The following is a 14,398-nucleotide window of genomic DNA, read 5'->3' on the forward strand; positions in this document are numbered from 1 at the left end:
TATTTTATTATTAACACAGATATTAAAATCTCTACTTACCACCTTTGTTTAAAGAAGCTGCAATTTCCTTCCACACATTTTCTCGAACAATACTGTCTTTGTACTTGCAGTGATGCAAATCATATAACACACGATGCTCCCTTACTAAATCAATCAATTTCTCGTCCTGTTCTGCAGTAAAACTCTTTGACTCCATGATAAATCGCATGCGTGATCACGCTGAAGTCGGGGGCCAGGCAACTGCTGCGCGATGCCCATCCGCGACACGCAGCCGTGGCGAGCGGGAAACCCCCGCTTGCGCGGCCTTGGAAATCATCCCCGTTTCAACACACAGGTTCAAGTGCTGCGTGGTCACGCAGTGACGCATCACGCATCGCGCATCGCGCATGCGTGGTCCTTGGAAAACATAGCTTTAAATAATGATCAACAATTTCTTCAATTATTCCAATGTGCAAAAATGTAAATTCTATCAAGCTAGTAACATTACAATTTTACGAGTAAGGCCGTCTTCCTCATTCCGTAGAATGTATAAGAAATTTTGGCAGAATGGAATACTAGGTACCACATGTATTTTTTTTAATCGTCGTAATAAGAATACAGTGCTACCTATATAACATTTTTGGAAACATTTCTTTCTTCTCGTCCGCGATCTGGATATGATTTGGTATTGCAACTATCACCGTCTGAAGCGCTATCTGTACTTTTTAAAGTTAACCTGAGAAACCTTTAGAGGGTTGACAGCGCTAACTACAGAGTATTCTATACACTACTTCGAGGACAATGCTGCTGTACTAATTCCACGGAGGGTGTAAGAAAATATGGCAGAATTCCGTCTCTTCCTTTGGACTTATGGCAGATTTCCGTTATGGTACTTTTCCGCCTTTTTCGAAGAGGAAAGGCGGAATACTGTCATTATGGTAGTCTTCCGATATGGCAGTCTTCCGTGCCCCCAAATAAATTAAAATAATTATAAGATACTGTTAGATACACTTTTACCTGAGATGTATTAGTAGTAACAGGGAGATTACATCTCCAACTAATGAGAAGTTTTAAATTAAAATAAAAAAAAATATTTTCGTGAATTCGGTCGTACTTTTTTTCAGTGCAAATCGTTTGCTTTGGACTCGTCAGAAATGTCACGCTTCAAAATAAATTTATTCCACGGAGATGTGTTATTTTACTGATGTTTGTCGTCCCCTCGGTGGGCGGGTCCCAGCGATGTCCATTCAGGTCGGGTCAGGTCAGGGGGTCGTCGAAACAAAAGCCAAAAAAAAAAAACCTCACGTGGATGCGGATGTTGCCGCATTCCCGTGCGCTCCTCTGGATCGAGGTCTCCCGCAGTAATAGAAGGAAGTCTAGCGATGGCAAGGAGGTGAGGGGTGGGAAGAAGGAGGGGTTGTTTTGGTCGGGGAACAGAAGGCCTGTTATGTACCTCGAGCCATGCGAAAACACCCCCCTCCCCCCTTTTTTTTCACCATGTGCTCGTTCCTCGTGGGAACTGAAGGCGAAACAGACGTTTTGTGGAGGAAGACGAAGGAAGAAGAGGGCAAAAACAAACAAATAAAAAACAAGGCAGCAACTCAAATATTTGTGGCCCTGTCAAACTGTCGAATTTTCGACAGCGAAATTCGGAGGGATATTGTTGGACGAAATTTGGCTTCCAATTTTCTTCGTCAAAATGAAACTGTACTAATGACGTCCAAAAAAAATTGTATGTTTAAATCAATATCCCATTTTTACACTCAGTGAGCTCAAAATTATTTTAGTTATAGATAGTGTTATTTTCAAATAAATATAGTATATTTAGGTGCTAGATTGAAATCTTCATCAATTTTTTTTATATGTTTACATACATGAGTTTTAAAATCACTTTTATTCTTGTTTCAAAGTAAAATTAATGTTTTGCAGTCTTTATATGTAATATTTATTATTTACTGACACGTGGCATGTTATTTTTAAGATAAATTACTTCAAGTATGACATTCACATTAACATTATTTTAGTTATTTTATCTTTATAAACTCTATAATCTCCCATGAGTTCTATGCCATCTTAAAGATTCGTCGAGTCTTAAAAACACAACAAACATAAGTACGCTTGTGTTTTAGACCGTACACAGAAAAACATTTTCTGAGCTTTTACTAAAGATTTCATTGGAAACCAGTTGCCAGGAAATAGTGTGTAATACTACAATAAATATTTTTGTAACGCTGTACAGTTGTAAAACACTTAGTTGTGGTTATTTTTTCATATATGAAATACGTTTATCGAAATAAAACTGAGTTTTTCTTACTAGTATTGGCGCATAATTTTATATTAAAATTTATGTTTTAAGCATACCTATGTTTTAAAATGATAGAAAATATCATTGAATTTTAATAGTTGTAATCTATCTGTGTTATTATCTTATATCTTTAAACGAGCAATTCTTGTGTGTGTTTATATATATATATATATATATATATATATATATATATATATCATTTGAATCTCGGAAACGGCTCCAACGATTTCCATGAAATTTAGTATGCAGGGGGTTTCGGGGGCGATAAATCGATCTAGCTAGGATTCATTTTTAGAAAATGTCGTTTTATCCGTGATTTCAATAATTATTGTGTATATATAATTTGAATCTCGGAAACGGCTCCAACGATTTTCATGAAATTTAGTAAGCAGGGGGTTTCCGGGGCGATAAACCGATCTAGCTAGGATTCATTTTTAGAAAATGTCGTTTTATCCGTGTTTTCAATAATAAACTTTATCGATAACCAACTTAAACATAAATGACTCTTCCTGACATCTATTGGTGAGTAATAATACAATTTTTTTTTTTTAATTGGGAGCAACTAACTGCTTTAACGACGCAACAACACTACAGCTACTCCAGTAGATGGCGTTGTTAAGCAACAATAAGCAAATGAAGAACAACGAGAGCAACGTCTGCAAGATTTGCGGCAGCGTGCGGCACAACGTGTAGCTACTGAAAATGACGAACAACGAGAATACCGATTAGAAGAACAAAGACGTCGAGACGGAAGACGTCGTAGGGCTTTAGAACTTAATATTTATTTACCGACTCATAAATGTGTCGTTACTGCAGCTGTGCAATATCACGCCTTAGGACTATTTGGAATTTTGTGAATCCATTGTGGTGCATTGGAAGTATTTCATAAAATATAAGAAAGATAAATGCATCTTTTGCTCTAGCATCCTTCAATGTAGAAGATGACAGAACAATAAATAGCCATGACATTTATAGTTTTATTGTTTGCGGACAAGTATATCATAAAATGAATATGACAGCTCACCTGACGCAAAATGATGTTAGGGTCTTTGAACGGCCACTGTACGGGCAACTATACTTCTTAGACCCTGATGAAGCCGTTAATAAAAGTGTTAACCATCCAGTTAATTCTGGAATTACTACCTCAATGATGAAGTTATTGGAGTTCATCATTCGAGCGCAAAATCGTTATGTACAGGGATATATAATGATGCGAGGAGTAGAGGACGAAATGAATCAGTTAACTTCTGCCCAAGGGTTACCCCCACCATACGTAAAGATTTTATTTCGACTTCCAGATCAAGCTGATCGCAGAAGGTTTAATATAGCTACCGGCGTGATATGAGGTTTGTGCAGTTTTTACACTAAATGCTGATCAAAGCTTTCCAGAAAATGAAATGATTGTTCACCAGCGCAATAAAAACGCTGTCTCTTTAAATAATGTTGATAAGCGAGTCGAGCTATTTACTTACCCATTATTTTACCCATCCGGCACGGATGGTTTTAGCCCAAAAATAAACCGAGGTACTGTTTATTAAAGTGCGTAGTTAATACTGGGAAGCTATTCAGGGAACGGTTTACAAATAACGTTAACTATTGTAGGTACTGGGACAGCCCAAATCATTAATGTCTGGGTATGAAACCGAACCCAGTATAACTGGGAACACTATTTTGTAGTGATACAGTTGTTTTCATGTAAATCTACAAATGTCTGTAATTTTACATGAATATTTCTGTTCCTTTCACAAAAAAAAACACTGTGGGAAACAATAATAATAATAATTGAACGTAAAGCATAATAATTTTGAGGAAACTACGCGCAAAATTTCACTTTGAACACTTCTGTGAGATCTAATATTGTAACCTAATTATGCGCGCCCTTTCTTGAGCCACGCAAAATGTTTTCTGCCCTGGTACGCCTTTTGCGGAAATACCACTGGGTACGCTTCTCGAGATGCAGGTTGAATGTAACCATTTGGTACGCTCTTCCTTTGAAACCGAGTTGTTTCACGACTCGAGAAATATCCTTGGTCGTATCCTATGTAGCTCTTAATATTCTGGGTTATGCTTGCAACCTTAAGTGAGAAGATGAGCCTCGCTGGAATATGATTCGTTAAAATAAACAATCCACACTCCTGTGCTTACTCTTCTGTGGAGGATTCGCTACATTTTTCACTAACTGTCTTCTGACGCCAACACTTCATGTGTAGGTACAAGTCACGTGCGTAGCTTGGAAATGTAAAATACACATTGACAAAATCCGAGTCAGAGAAAAACAAATATACACAGAAAGGATTATATTACTGTTTTACTGTATTACTGCTAATCGTACTTCAATAGCCCCACAGATGAAAATTTTCCGTTATTTTACTGAAGATTACTTTGCCAAGAAATAGTTTGTATTACCACAAGAAATATATTGCCTAACTTTGTAAAACATATGGCTATGGTTGTTTTTCATGCATAAGATACGTTTCTCGAGAAAATACTGAGTATTTCTTACGAAAATGGGTGCATAATTCTATATTTTAATTTATATTTTATTTAAACCAAGGAAAAGTTAATAGAATATTCTTAGAATTTGACTTTATTTTGTGTTTCCGTGCTTATTTATATGCCAATTTATTACTGGAAATATATTCAGGGAACGGTTTGCAAATAACTTCAACTATTGGTGATACTGGGACAACACAAAGCATAAATTACCGCATAAGGATCGGAACCCAGTATTACTATGAACACTATTTTGTATTGATACAGTTGTTTTCATGCAAATGGACAAATATCTGTAAGTTTACAAGAATATTTCTGTTCCATTTATAAAAATAAATTACAATAAATAGGGAGTTTTTAACTTTTAATCACGCTTGATGTTCTCCTCGCCACATAAGAGGTAAGCCTTAAAAACTTTGTTAAGTCTCGTTTACAAGATGCGAGTTTTATTACGTTGGCATCTCTACGATCAGATTGAACGATATTTACTGTCAAGGTGGAAACTGTTCGCACGTGCTTAAAATTTCCATTATGAAAGTTGGGACTCAGTATCTGGTGCCGTAAAAATATTGTTTAAATTAAATGAACAAAATAGTCTATACGGAAAGTAAATATACTATCAAATTTTTTTTGAAAAAAATATATATGTGTTGCTGCCATGGGTTCACTACTCAGGGACACAGCTTGTACAGACAGAAAATGCTTTGTAATTTTGTTGTTTGAATCGCTATACCAAGTTTGCTACACTGCTCAGCTAATAATATATATTTGTTATTATCATTCATAAACTCATTCAAATAAATAAACGTCATTAGCAGTGACTTATCGCATATGAGACAGCAAAAAGTGAACAACGAAGGAATAAAGGCAGAGAATACCACACAGCGGACTACTTCACATTGTTTCCCGACTTGGAAGATGTCATCTCGTTTCAGACGAGTCAGCGGGTGCAGCAAACAATCGTATAGGAAGCGAGTAAACGGGAGTATATATGATACTGTAGCGCTCTGCAGAGGAGACCAATAATAAGAAGGAAATCTCTTCCCGGGCCTTCAAAGTAAGTGCCTGCTGATTGAACACGCAATCAGTTGTTGAATGAGAAAGGGGGAAGGGAAAAGGCCCGAGACGGTCAGACATGAGACAAGACTGTCTGAAATGAAATAATCTTAAGCAACGAAAACAACGTGCTGCCAATTCGAACGAAGATAATCACGCTTCAAAATAGACAATAAACGCACTATATTACCACTTGACTCATTGTCAGCTGGGTATAGCACGAACTTATATTGATGGTTTCTTCTAATCATGGAATTGTCGATAGTCTTTTTTAAATTACACTCTGTAGTTTCAGTTCTTGATCCTATGACAACTTTTAAATAAAAGGAACATTATAATATATATATATGTTTATCAATTTCGTAAAAAAATGTATAGTGTTGTATACATATATTCTCATTTGCAGTGTCACAATTATACAACAAATTCAGGCATTATATTCTAATTATTCCGCACAATTTCTACTTAAAACCGTTTGATTAAAGTTCTAATTGGAAATACAATATTAATAAAGAAAAGTAAAATCCAAATATAAAGCCAAGGATTTTTTTTTAAATTTTCTAGTATAAACTGATAATTACTTAAAGAAAGCGTGAAAATAATAAATTTCACGTACGTAAAAGTATACTATTGCTAACATTAAGGAAAACATTTCTTTAAAGAAACTTTAAGTTTTTATAGCCACTTGTCTCCTAAGCGCAGTATGATTTAAAAAATAACATGTTCTAAATCGTGAGCATTGCAAATAATACATATTGCGATATTTTTTTTATCCAAAATTATTGCGTACTTCTCAGGGCCGTAGCAGCAAGAGAAATTATAGCTTCAACCAGAAGTTACGACCTTGAACACTCGAAGTAATCTTTGCACGTGTTTTCGTGATCTGAGGCGGGATTAGGTTCTGAATTATTTGGTGGGTCCGTCATTTTCCTCAGCTGCAAGATTCATGTTAGCAGCCAGTCGCATCCACATATCTCCCCAGGCTCTTGCTGAACATCCAAACCTCTACACACCCACATTCCACCTGTTTAACATGACCTAAAACGGAGGTTCCTGAATATTTCATATTGTAGTGCAACTGTCCATCACCTCCGTATTTATTGAAACTTATCTACACGTAAAAAATTACAAACAATAAACGCCGATTACACGCCAATTACACGCCAATTACACGCCGAAATCTCTAAGAAGATCTGTGATTAATTTTGTTACGTAAACAAACGGCCATGAACTATTCTGCATACAAATTTTAAATACACACAGGCTGTGTATATTTTTCTACTCTGGAATGCATGTTATGTTAATTAACACGAAACTCCGAAACATTAACAACATCAAGGTACAAAACGATAAAGAGATTTAAATTCTAATGATGATGTGAAAAAGTGTAATACATTTTTTTCAATGCATATTTTCATAAAGTTTTTTAAATGAAAGGAAAATTGCTAAAAAAATTCTTATTATACCTATTAATAATTATTATCAATAGCACTTATAAAGAGCAAGGTATTTATGTACACTAATAGATTCGTTGGATATTGTTATTCATCTCACTCGCTGTGCAAGTTGTGGTAAATTTCGTCATCCAGTAACACGTTTATAAATTCTCAAAGTACAACGGAAATTTTCAGCCATGTGTGCAGAAAAAGAACGTAATTCACTGCAAGTGAATATGATAACTGAATCAAATCGATAGCCCTTTATAGTATGCATAGAAATCAATTGTGTTGCAAAACAATGAACATTTTATTTTTATTTTTACAGACGGAAAATATATAAGGCAAAATTAAACAAAACGTTTTATTTTTTATTTTTTTGCGCATGAAAATCTAATTTTTTTAGTTGGATATGTGGGCCGTTACAAATTAAAATTAAATTTAAATTACAACTAAAAATGTTATTCATATCCATGATTTCCGCAGAAATATAAACTAGCAGGATCTATTTTGAGACATTCCAGTAGATACTAGTGATATAAAATACTACAACACATTTATTTTTATTAGTCTGCCAGTAACTTAAACATTTATAAATTCCTATCTGAGGTTATTAAACTGTTTTCTTACTCGCCACCACTGTTAAATTCACGGCTATTGAAAAAAAATGGAAAAATACCTACGTACGTATCCTTAGCCACCATGAGATTTTATAAGGATGTATTTAAAATATACGTAAAAAATGTGGGTTGTAATGTAACAAGCTTAGAGGAGACAGAACTGACATATGTTCGGAAATGGTACTGTACAAAAAAAAACATTACCGTGTGCAGTCGGACACATTGGATACCAGTTACGTGAAATGCCATACTGTTGAACGTATGCACGGTTCACAACACACGATTTGTTTGTATGGTTAATCATGTTCAATCCGGCATGTAATTACACATAACATGAATTCAAAGTATCTCATTGAACACTGTAACTGTTCTAGCGTTAAACGGAAGTATTTTAGCCCATATGTTCACTAACAATTAAGCTTCCTCTACATGTCCTTCATATGTACCCAGAGTTTTAAATTATAACTAAGATACATCTAGTAGAGGTTCTTAATAATACTGATGGTTGAGACTGTGTATCATTTTGATATGTAATTAAACTTCAATTTATTTATCTGAGATAAGAAATAATTGTAATGTACCAGTAGCAATGAATTTTAACCTAAAAAATTAATTTATGCAATCAATTAAGCTATTTTTTGAATAATTCACAAAAACGTTTTAAAAAAAGGATCATCGACAGGCAATAATAATGCAAAAGATTTCTACAAACACATATCTTAATGCTATGAAAAATTGTCACTTAAAATAGGTTGTCAAGTTGAACAGACAAGGAATTTTATTAAAGTACTGCCTATATTGATAAAATTCAAGTTAATAGTGCTACGAACGCGAGAGACCAGACCGCGATGCGCGCCAGTTTCGGAGCGGGCTGGGGGGCAGGCACGGCCACTGACGTCATGCGCCGTCCATTGACGTAAGGCATGCCACGCGTGCCTTGCCGGAATACAAGGGTCCTCGCTACCCACCTCCCTCCGCTCCCCGCGCACCGTCCCGCCTCGAGCTATTGTCACCTTTAGCGGCCTGGGAATTCCGGGCTTACAGAAGCCGCCGCGAGATGTGGAGTGAATAAGCGTCGCTGTTCTGGGTGTTTCGGGGGTCGGGTCGGCCCGGGATGACGCGACACTTCACAGCCACTCTCGTCCCTTCGAGAAGGACGCCACGGGTATATAAGCGACGACCCCGACCTACACGGGAGTTCCGAGGGTTAGGAGAGTTATGTGAATAGGTGAGAGAGTCTCCCCCTCGGGGAATGATACTGGCGATGCCCGTGCGAACAGCGAGAGGTGAATATGGCAAGTGGCCCTTGGTGGGCGAACCGGACCTATCGGGAGTCGATACCTGCGAGAAGGCCCGGCGAGCCAGTCGGGTGCAACGAGCGATAGTCGAGGACTGTGCTGCGGCGCGGTGTGGATGAGTGTGCGAAAAAAGCGGACAGAGGCGGACAGAAGAGCGAGCAATTGTTGAGCTAAGCGTCAGTGGAAAGCGTTAATGTTTCAATGATAATTCTAAGACTAATTGTTGTATACTGTCCCTTACGAACCCAGTAGTTCTTGCCGCATTGTATTGGCAACAATACCATGAAATTTCCCTTTGGCTTTGTAAACTTTCTTTCGCGCCATCCACCTCAGATGACAGCACCGTGGTTACACAATTCCGTTCCACGCGACTCTTGTTTCATCCTGGCATCCAAGCTGGTGCCAGCTGGCGGCATAATTCCTACTCGTCCGCGGGAGAAGCCACTGGTGGGTCCTAGGGACGACGGGAGTCGTTCAACTCTGCTTGCCTCAGCAGCAGCAATCTATCACGACACGACACCCGTGGCATAGCTCCTGTGGGAGGGGCATCCTCCCCTCTCTCTCCCCCCTTCACGTGCGTGATTGATATCACCGCCGGACCATCGCAACGTCCAAGGGGTGTGGTAAGGGATGTCTTCAGCGGTGTTACCAGAGGGGCCACCTACCTCCCCCCCCCCCCCCACCAACACCAAAGCCCAGCTTCGGCCGCAACGCGACAGCCCGCGGATTTCATTTGCGCCGAAAAGGGAAGGGGTGAAGTGGGAAAAGGGGCAACGCTCCCATCAATCTCGTGTCCAAAACGTAAACACGCCACTCCGTATGGCTCAGAACGACCGCCGCGCGATTATTTACGACCCGTTACGACCGGTAGGGGTGTGCGTGGAACGACTAAACCCCCTCTCCCCCCCACCCCTTTTCCCCCACCCCACACACACACACACACACACACACACACACATACTATCTCCTTATCCTCCCACGAGCGAGAGACGACCGGACAATGGATAGATAACGAATAGGGTGATTACTCATCGTGCACTGGTTGGTTAGGAGTTGTCTCGCATCTTTAATATTAAATTGTAATGCCTCACTTAACGAGTCGAATTTCATGCATGTGTGACTGTACACATTCTATAAGGCTTAGATTTATAACAGAAGGCATATTAAGTCGTAAAATTAATTTTGTTCGTCTTGATTCCTTCACGGCACTTTATTTTGTAAAATACATTTTTTGTTTTTAATATTATTAATATTAATTTGTTTACAGTTTATGATCAACACTTCTGAGTAAGTTCAAGTTTTATTTTTTAAACTTAGCAATCTTTCTTCTTTTAATAGAACGAAATTAAAAAAAAAATAATAATAATTTCCTTTTTCATCAGCTGACTTTATAGTGACAAGACTTTTGTTGGTCACACTGGAACGTGGGAGATTCGTAGTCTCTGCAGCTGTCTTGTCATATTATGTCCAGTCTCGAATCAAGAAAGTGGAGGTGTTCAAAGTCAATATTACTACAGAAATAATTTCGTGACATTTCCTGGTCCCTAAGCTAGCGAGTGGATCGAATTAACATGTCCAATGTTCAGCAGATGCACACCAGGAACAATAAAACAATGTTTTAAAAATAAACAAAAGAAATATGAGTGAAAGAAGTTATAAATAAGCAAAACCGCAATCATCCCGCAGATTTATTTGATTACAGGCTAGATTCAAAACATATATATAATACTGTCCTTCTTAAAAGGCTTGATTATATATATAAATAATCAATCCTTTTAAGGACAGTATATGATTTGATATATCACGTGATCGGGTAAGGACTTCACCTTGTTTCAAACTGGCTCAAGGGCATGAAGAGCACTGTACTCCAATCATCAACGTGAAACAGATTATATATGTGTTTCAAGTCTATTTTGCTACCAGACCAATCCACTATATATTCGTGGCTCTAGTAATGTGTCCAGGGAATCCCACTATTTGTACGGATATATTATCCCCGCAAATATCGTGCTTAGAACGAGGTTTCAGAGAAAATGACTGTTCGTTAGAACAAACAGGTTGGCTTTAGCAGCAGCCCGGAATACAACACTCACTCCGAACAAACTTTTCAAAAACGTTTTATGAGGGATCTGTTGTTGGAACTTCCAAGTTGGCTGCCGAGTTCGCTGTTTTCACACTCGGAAGTTTGAGAAGTTTGTTCAGCTGAGGCCGAACTTGGCAAAAGAGGGAAAAAATGAGATTTCCTAGCGGCAAATTTTGGCAGTGGAGCTATTTTTCACATGCTTTTCCACAAACTTCTGAAACACAAAGACACAGAAGGTTTTACACAAAGGGGAAAAAATGCGACTGTGACATATTTGCCGCTTTGATAGATTATAGTTTCTGCTAAATAATTTTGGGTTGGGGTGACTGTGTCAACGTAACTGGATCATTCCAGTTCTGCTTCTGATAATTTGAGAAGGTAAAATCTAGAAGATAGCAGTGACTAAACAATATAAACAAGCAAGGAACCCCAAAAAAAGAAATATAACAAATAATAATATACCTTCTCTCAAGAGAGAAAAATAGGAACCGGAAAGACTCGATATTATTTTCAACAGGTTTTAAGCCAAAGCAATTTTATATCGTTAATTCTGAAAAATTGCCTTAGTACAACATTAGATAACACAAGAAATTTCAAGGGCCACGATATAGGGCAATTGACTTTACTATTCCAAGAACCAATTCAATACTAAACGCTAATTCCTTTACAAGAGAAACTATTTGTAGCAGCTAACCACTATTATCTTAAGGTAATCTATTAAATTATAAAATATGCTTTAAGAAGAAAATTTTTGGATTAAACGAAAAAAATAGTTATATTCTTAAAACTGTTGAAACCAAGAGGTCTTATGGTTCCACTATATTTTTTTGTCATTAATTTTTAAAGTGATACTTCTTAAAAGTTTAACTCCATACTTTCCTTGCATTTGTTGTTCTACTACAAATATTTTCAACAGATATTCACTTAGTTTAATGTCATGAGTGTAAAACGTCGCTCAATTGATGATGATTACGATGACTTGCACCCCTTTTTACACCCATTATACAGTCTGTCCATAAAAGAATGTCCCGTTTATAAAATTTAATAGTATCAACTGCAAGAGTTGCAGCGTGTTGCTTCAAAGTCACAATTATAAAAAGTAACTCAAAAAGTTTCAGATAAGCGCATGCTCGAATACTGCTTCGTTGTTTACTCGCATGCAGCGTGAAAGAATTGATATTTCCCCAGTTAGTAAAGGGTGAACCTGTAAACTTGTTATGATCTCTCCCCCACTCCCTATTGTTTGTATTTCGACTGTTTGGTTGGTCTGTACTGGGAGAAGAATGAAGCGTTTATTTTTAAGCGTGACCCCTGGAATGTTAGCCACCGGTGATGCATCACTTAAAAAAAAAAAAAAAAAAAACTGCTAGAAAAATGGTCTTCCAGCAAAAAAAAATGTCCCAGTAATAAATAATAGTTACTGGATCGCGAGAGCCGAAGGCCAAATATCTACTCCACAATAGAAGGTTGCAGAATGTTCTTCCTGGTGGTTCGAAGCCTGGATTTCGGGTATATAAACCGCTGGCCCTGAAACTCAGCAGCAGAAGTGGAAGCAGAGTCTGCAAGCCGACGACCGCCGACGAACACCCGAAGAGAAGACTGCCGTCGCTGTTCTACAGGAATGACTGACGTAAAGCGTGAGTGTTGGCAATGTTCCTGTTGATTACGAGGGTGCGACTAATTGAAACCTGGACATGTCTTCTTTACTGTCTGAGCTTGGTGTAGAGATATCACTAGTATATTAAGTGGATACGTATGAGACGTAAGGGGCTTACTTTACGAAGACGTAGGGAACACTACTAGTCAAATTTTAGTCGTGACAACTCTGTACTATAATACACTTAAGTCCCATGGAGTTTGGATGAAGTTTACGTTTGGGTTTACAGTAACTTACGTAAACCACGTAGCGCACTTTGAAGTTTTCGGCCCAATTACCAGTTGTATGATTGTCTCGTCACGGCTTGGCAAGACTCCACTCGAACTTTGTCGACGAATCACTCCTGCTCCGAGTTCGAACTGCTTGGAGCACTTTGGGAGCTATAGTTGCGAGCTGTGCAGGAAGTGTATTGGCTGCCTGACCTGGTGACGAGCTGGCACCCACCGAAGAGTTCGCAGTGGTGAAGAGAAGCAACACCTGTTCTACTCGCTGTGCATCACGACTGCCTTTCTCGGAGAGAGTTCTTGTGGGCATCGTCTGGTGGACACTTCCACAGAAAATAAGGCGAGTAATCCTCGTTGTGTTAAGCACCAAAATCAGGTGCGGTTTTCGCAGTTGGGATAATTATTTCCAGAGTTAAATTTTTATCACCAGTCATCTTCCGATTGTTTAGTACTTTCGAATGTTAATTATTTCTGTATTTTGAATGTCTTAGAGGCAAACTGATTGTAAACGATTTTAGTTTTTCTTTGAAGTAAACTTTTTAGATTCGTTGTATTTGTTGAATATAGTAATATTTTATGCCACAATTTATACTGAATTTTGAAGTTAAATGTTCTTATAGTATTAATATTTGAGGCTATTATTTCATCTTAAGCTTTTGTAAATATTGAAAGATTGGTTATTCCTGTTGATTACTCGCCCTCATTTTATTGTAATTGTTTCTGAGTACCAAAGTGTTTAAGTGGCACCTAGTGCATACATATGTGTGACTAAGTCCACTTGAAATTTTATGCCTATCTGATGTGTTACAGTTTGCGGCTGACTAACGATTGCTTCATATTGGTCGAAGGCCTCTGAATCATTTTTAAAATCATTATCTGTGGGACCTATGAGCTCTTTCTCTATATTTATTATATTGGCTGTAATAAATGGAAGAGTTAGTTACTTCAACCTCGTTATATGTTCTCCCAGCCCAGTTCAATGCTTCGTAACAAACTTTATTTGGCAACAGGATGGAGACCCTCCCCATTGGAATTTCTTAGTACGAGAGTGCTTGAACGTTGAAGTCCCTGACTTCTGACAAAGCGTTTATATAAGGTCAAATACAATTGAGCTGTAATTGGTCCGTGCGAGCGACCTGATGCCAATCAGGATTCTGCTAATTTTAAGCTCAGTTTATCCAATTTGTCTGAAATCAACAACTATTTTTTTCCCATACAGAGATTTAAATCTTGGCCTTTTTTTATTA

General features: G+C 37.8%; 1 protein-coding gene across 2 annotated transcripts in view; it reads left to right on the top strand.

Moving 5' to 3' along the window:
- LOC134542940 (neuropeptide CCHamide-1 receptor-like) overlaps positions 1 to 14,398 on the top strand; it is a 953,117-nt gene that overhangs the window by 763,172 nt on the left and 175,547 nt on the right. The gene's annotated exons all lie outside the window — the stretch shown is intronic.

The sequence above is a fragment of the Bacillus rossius genome (assembly GCF_032445375.1).
Source record: "Bacillus rossius redtenbacheri isolate Brsri chromosome 9 unlocalized genomic scaffold, Brsri_v3 Brsri_v3_scf9_2, whole genome shotgun sequence".
Classification (NCBI taxonomy): domain Eukaryota; kingdom Metazoa; phylum Arthropoda; class Insecta; order Phasmatodea; family Bacillidae; genus Bacillus; species Bacillus rossius.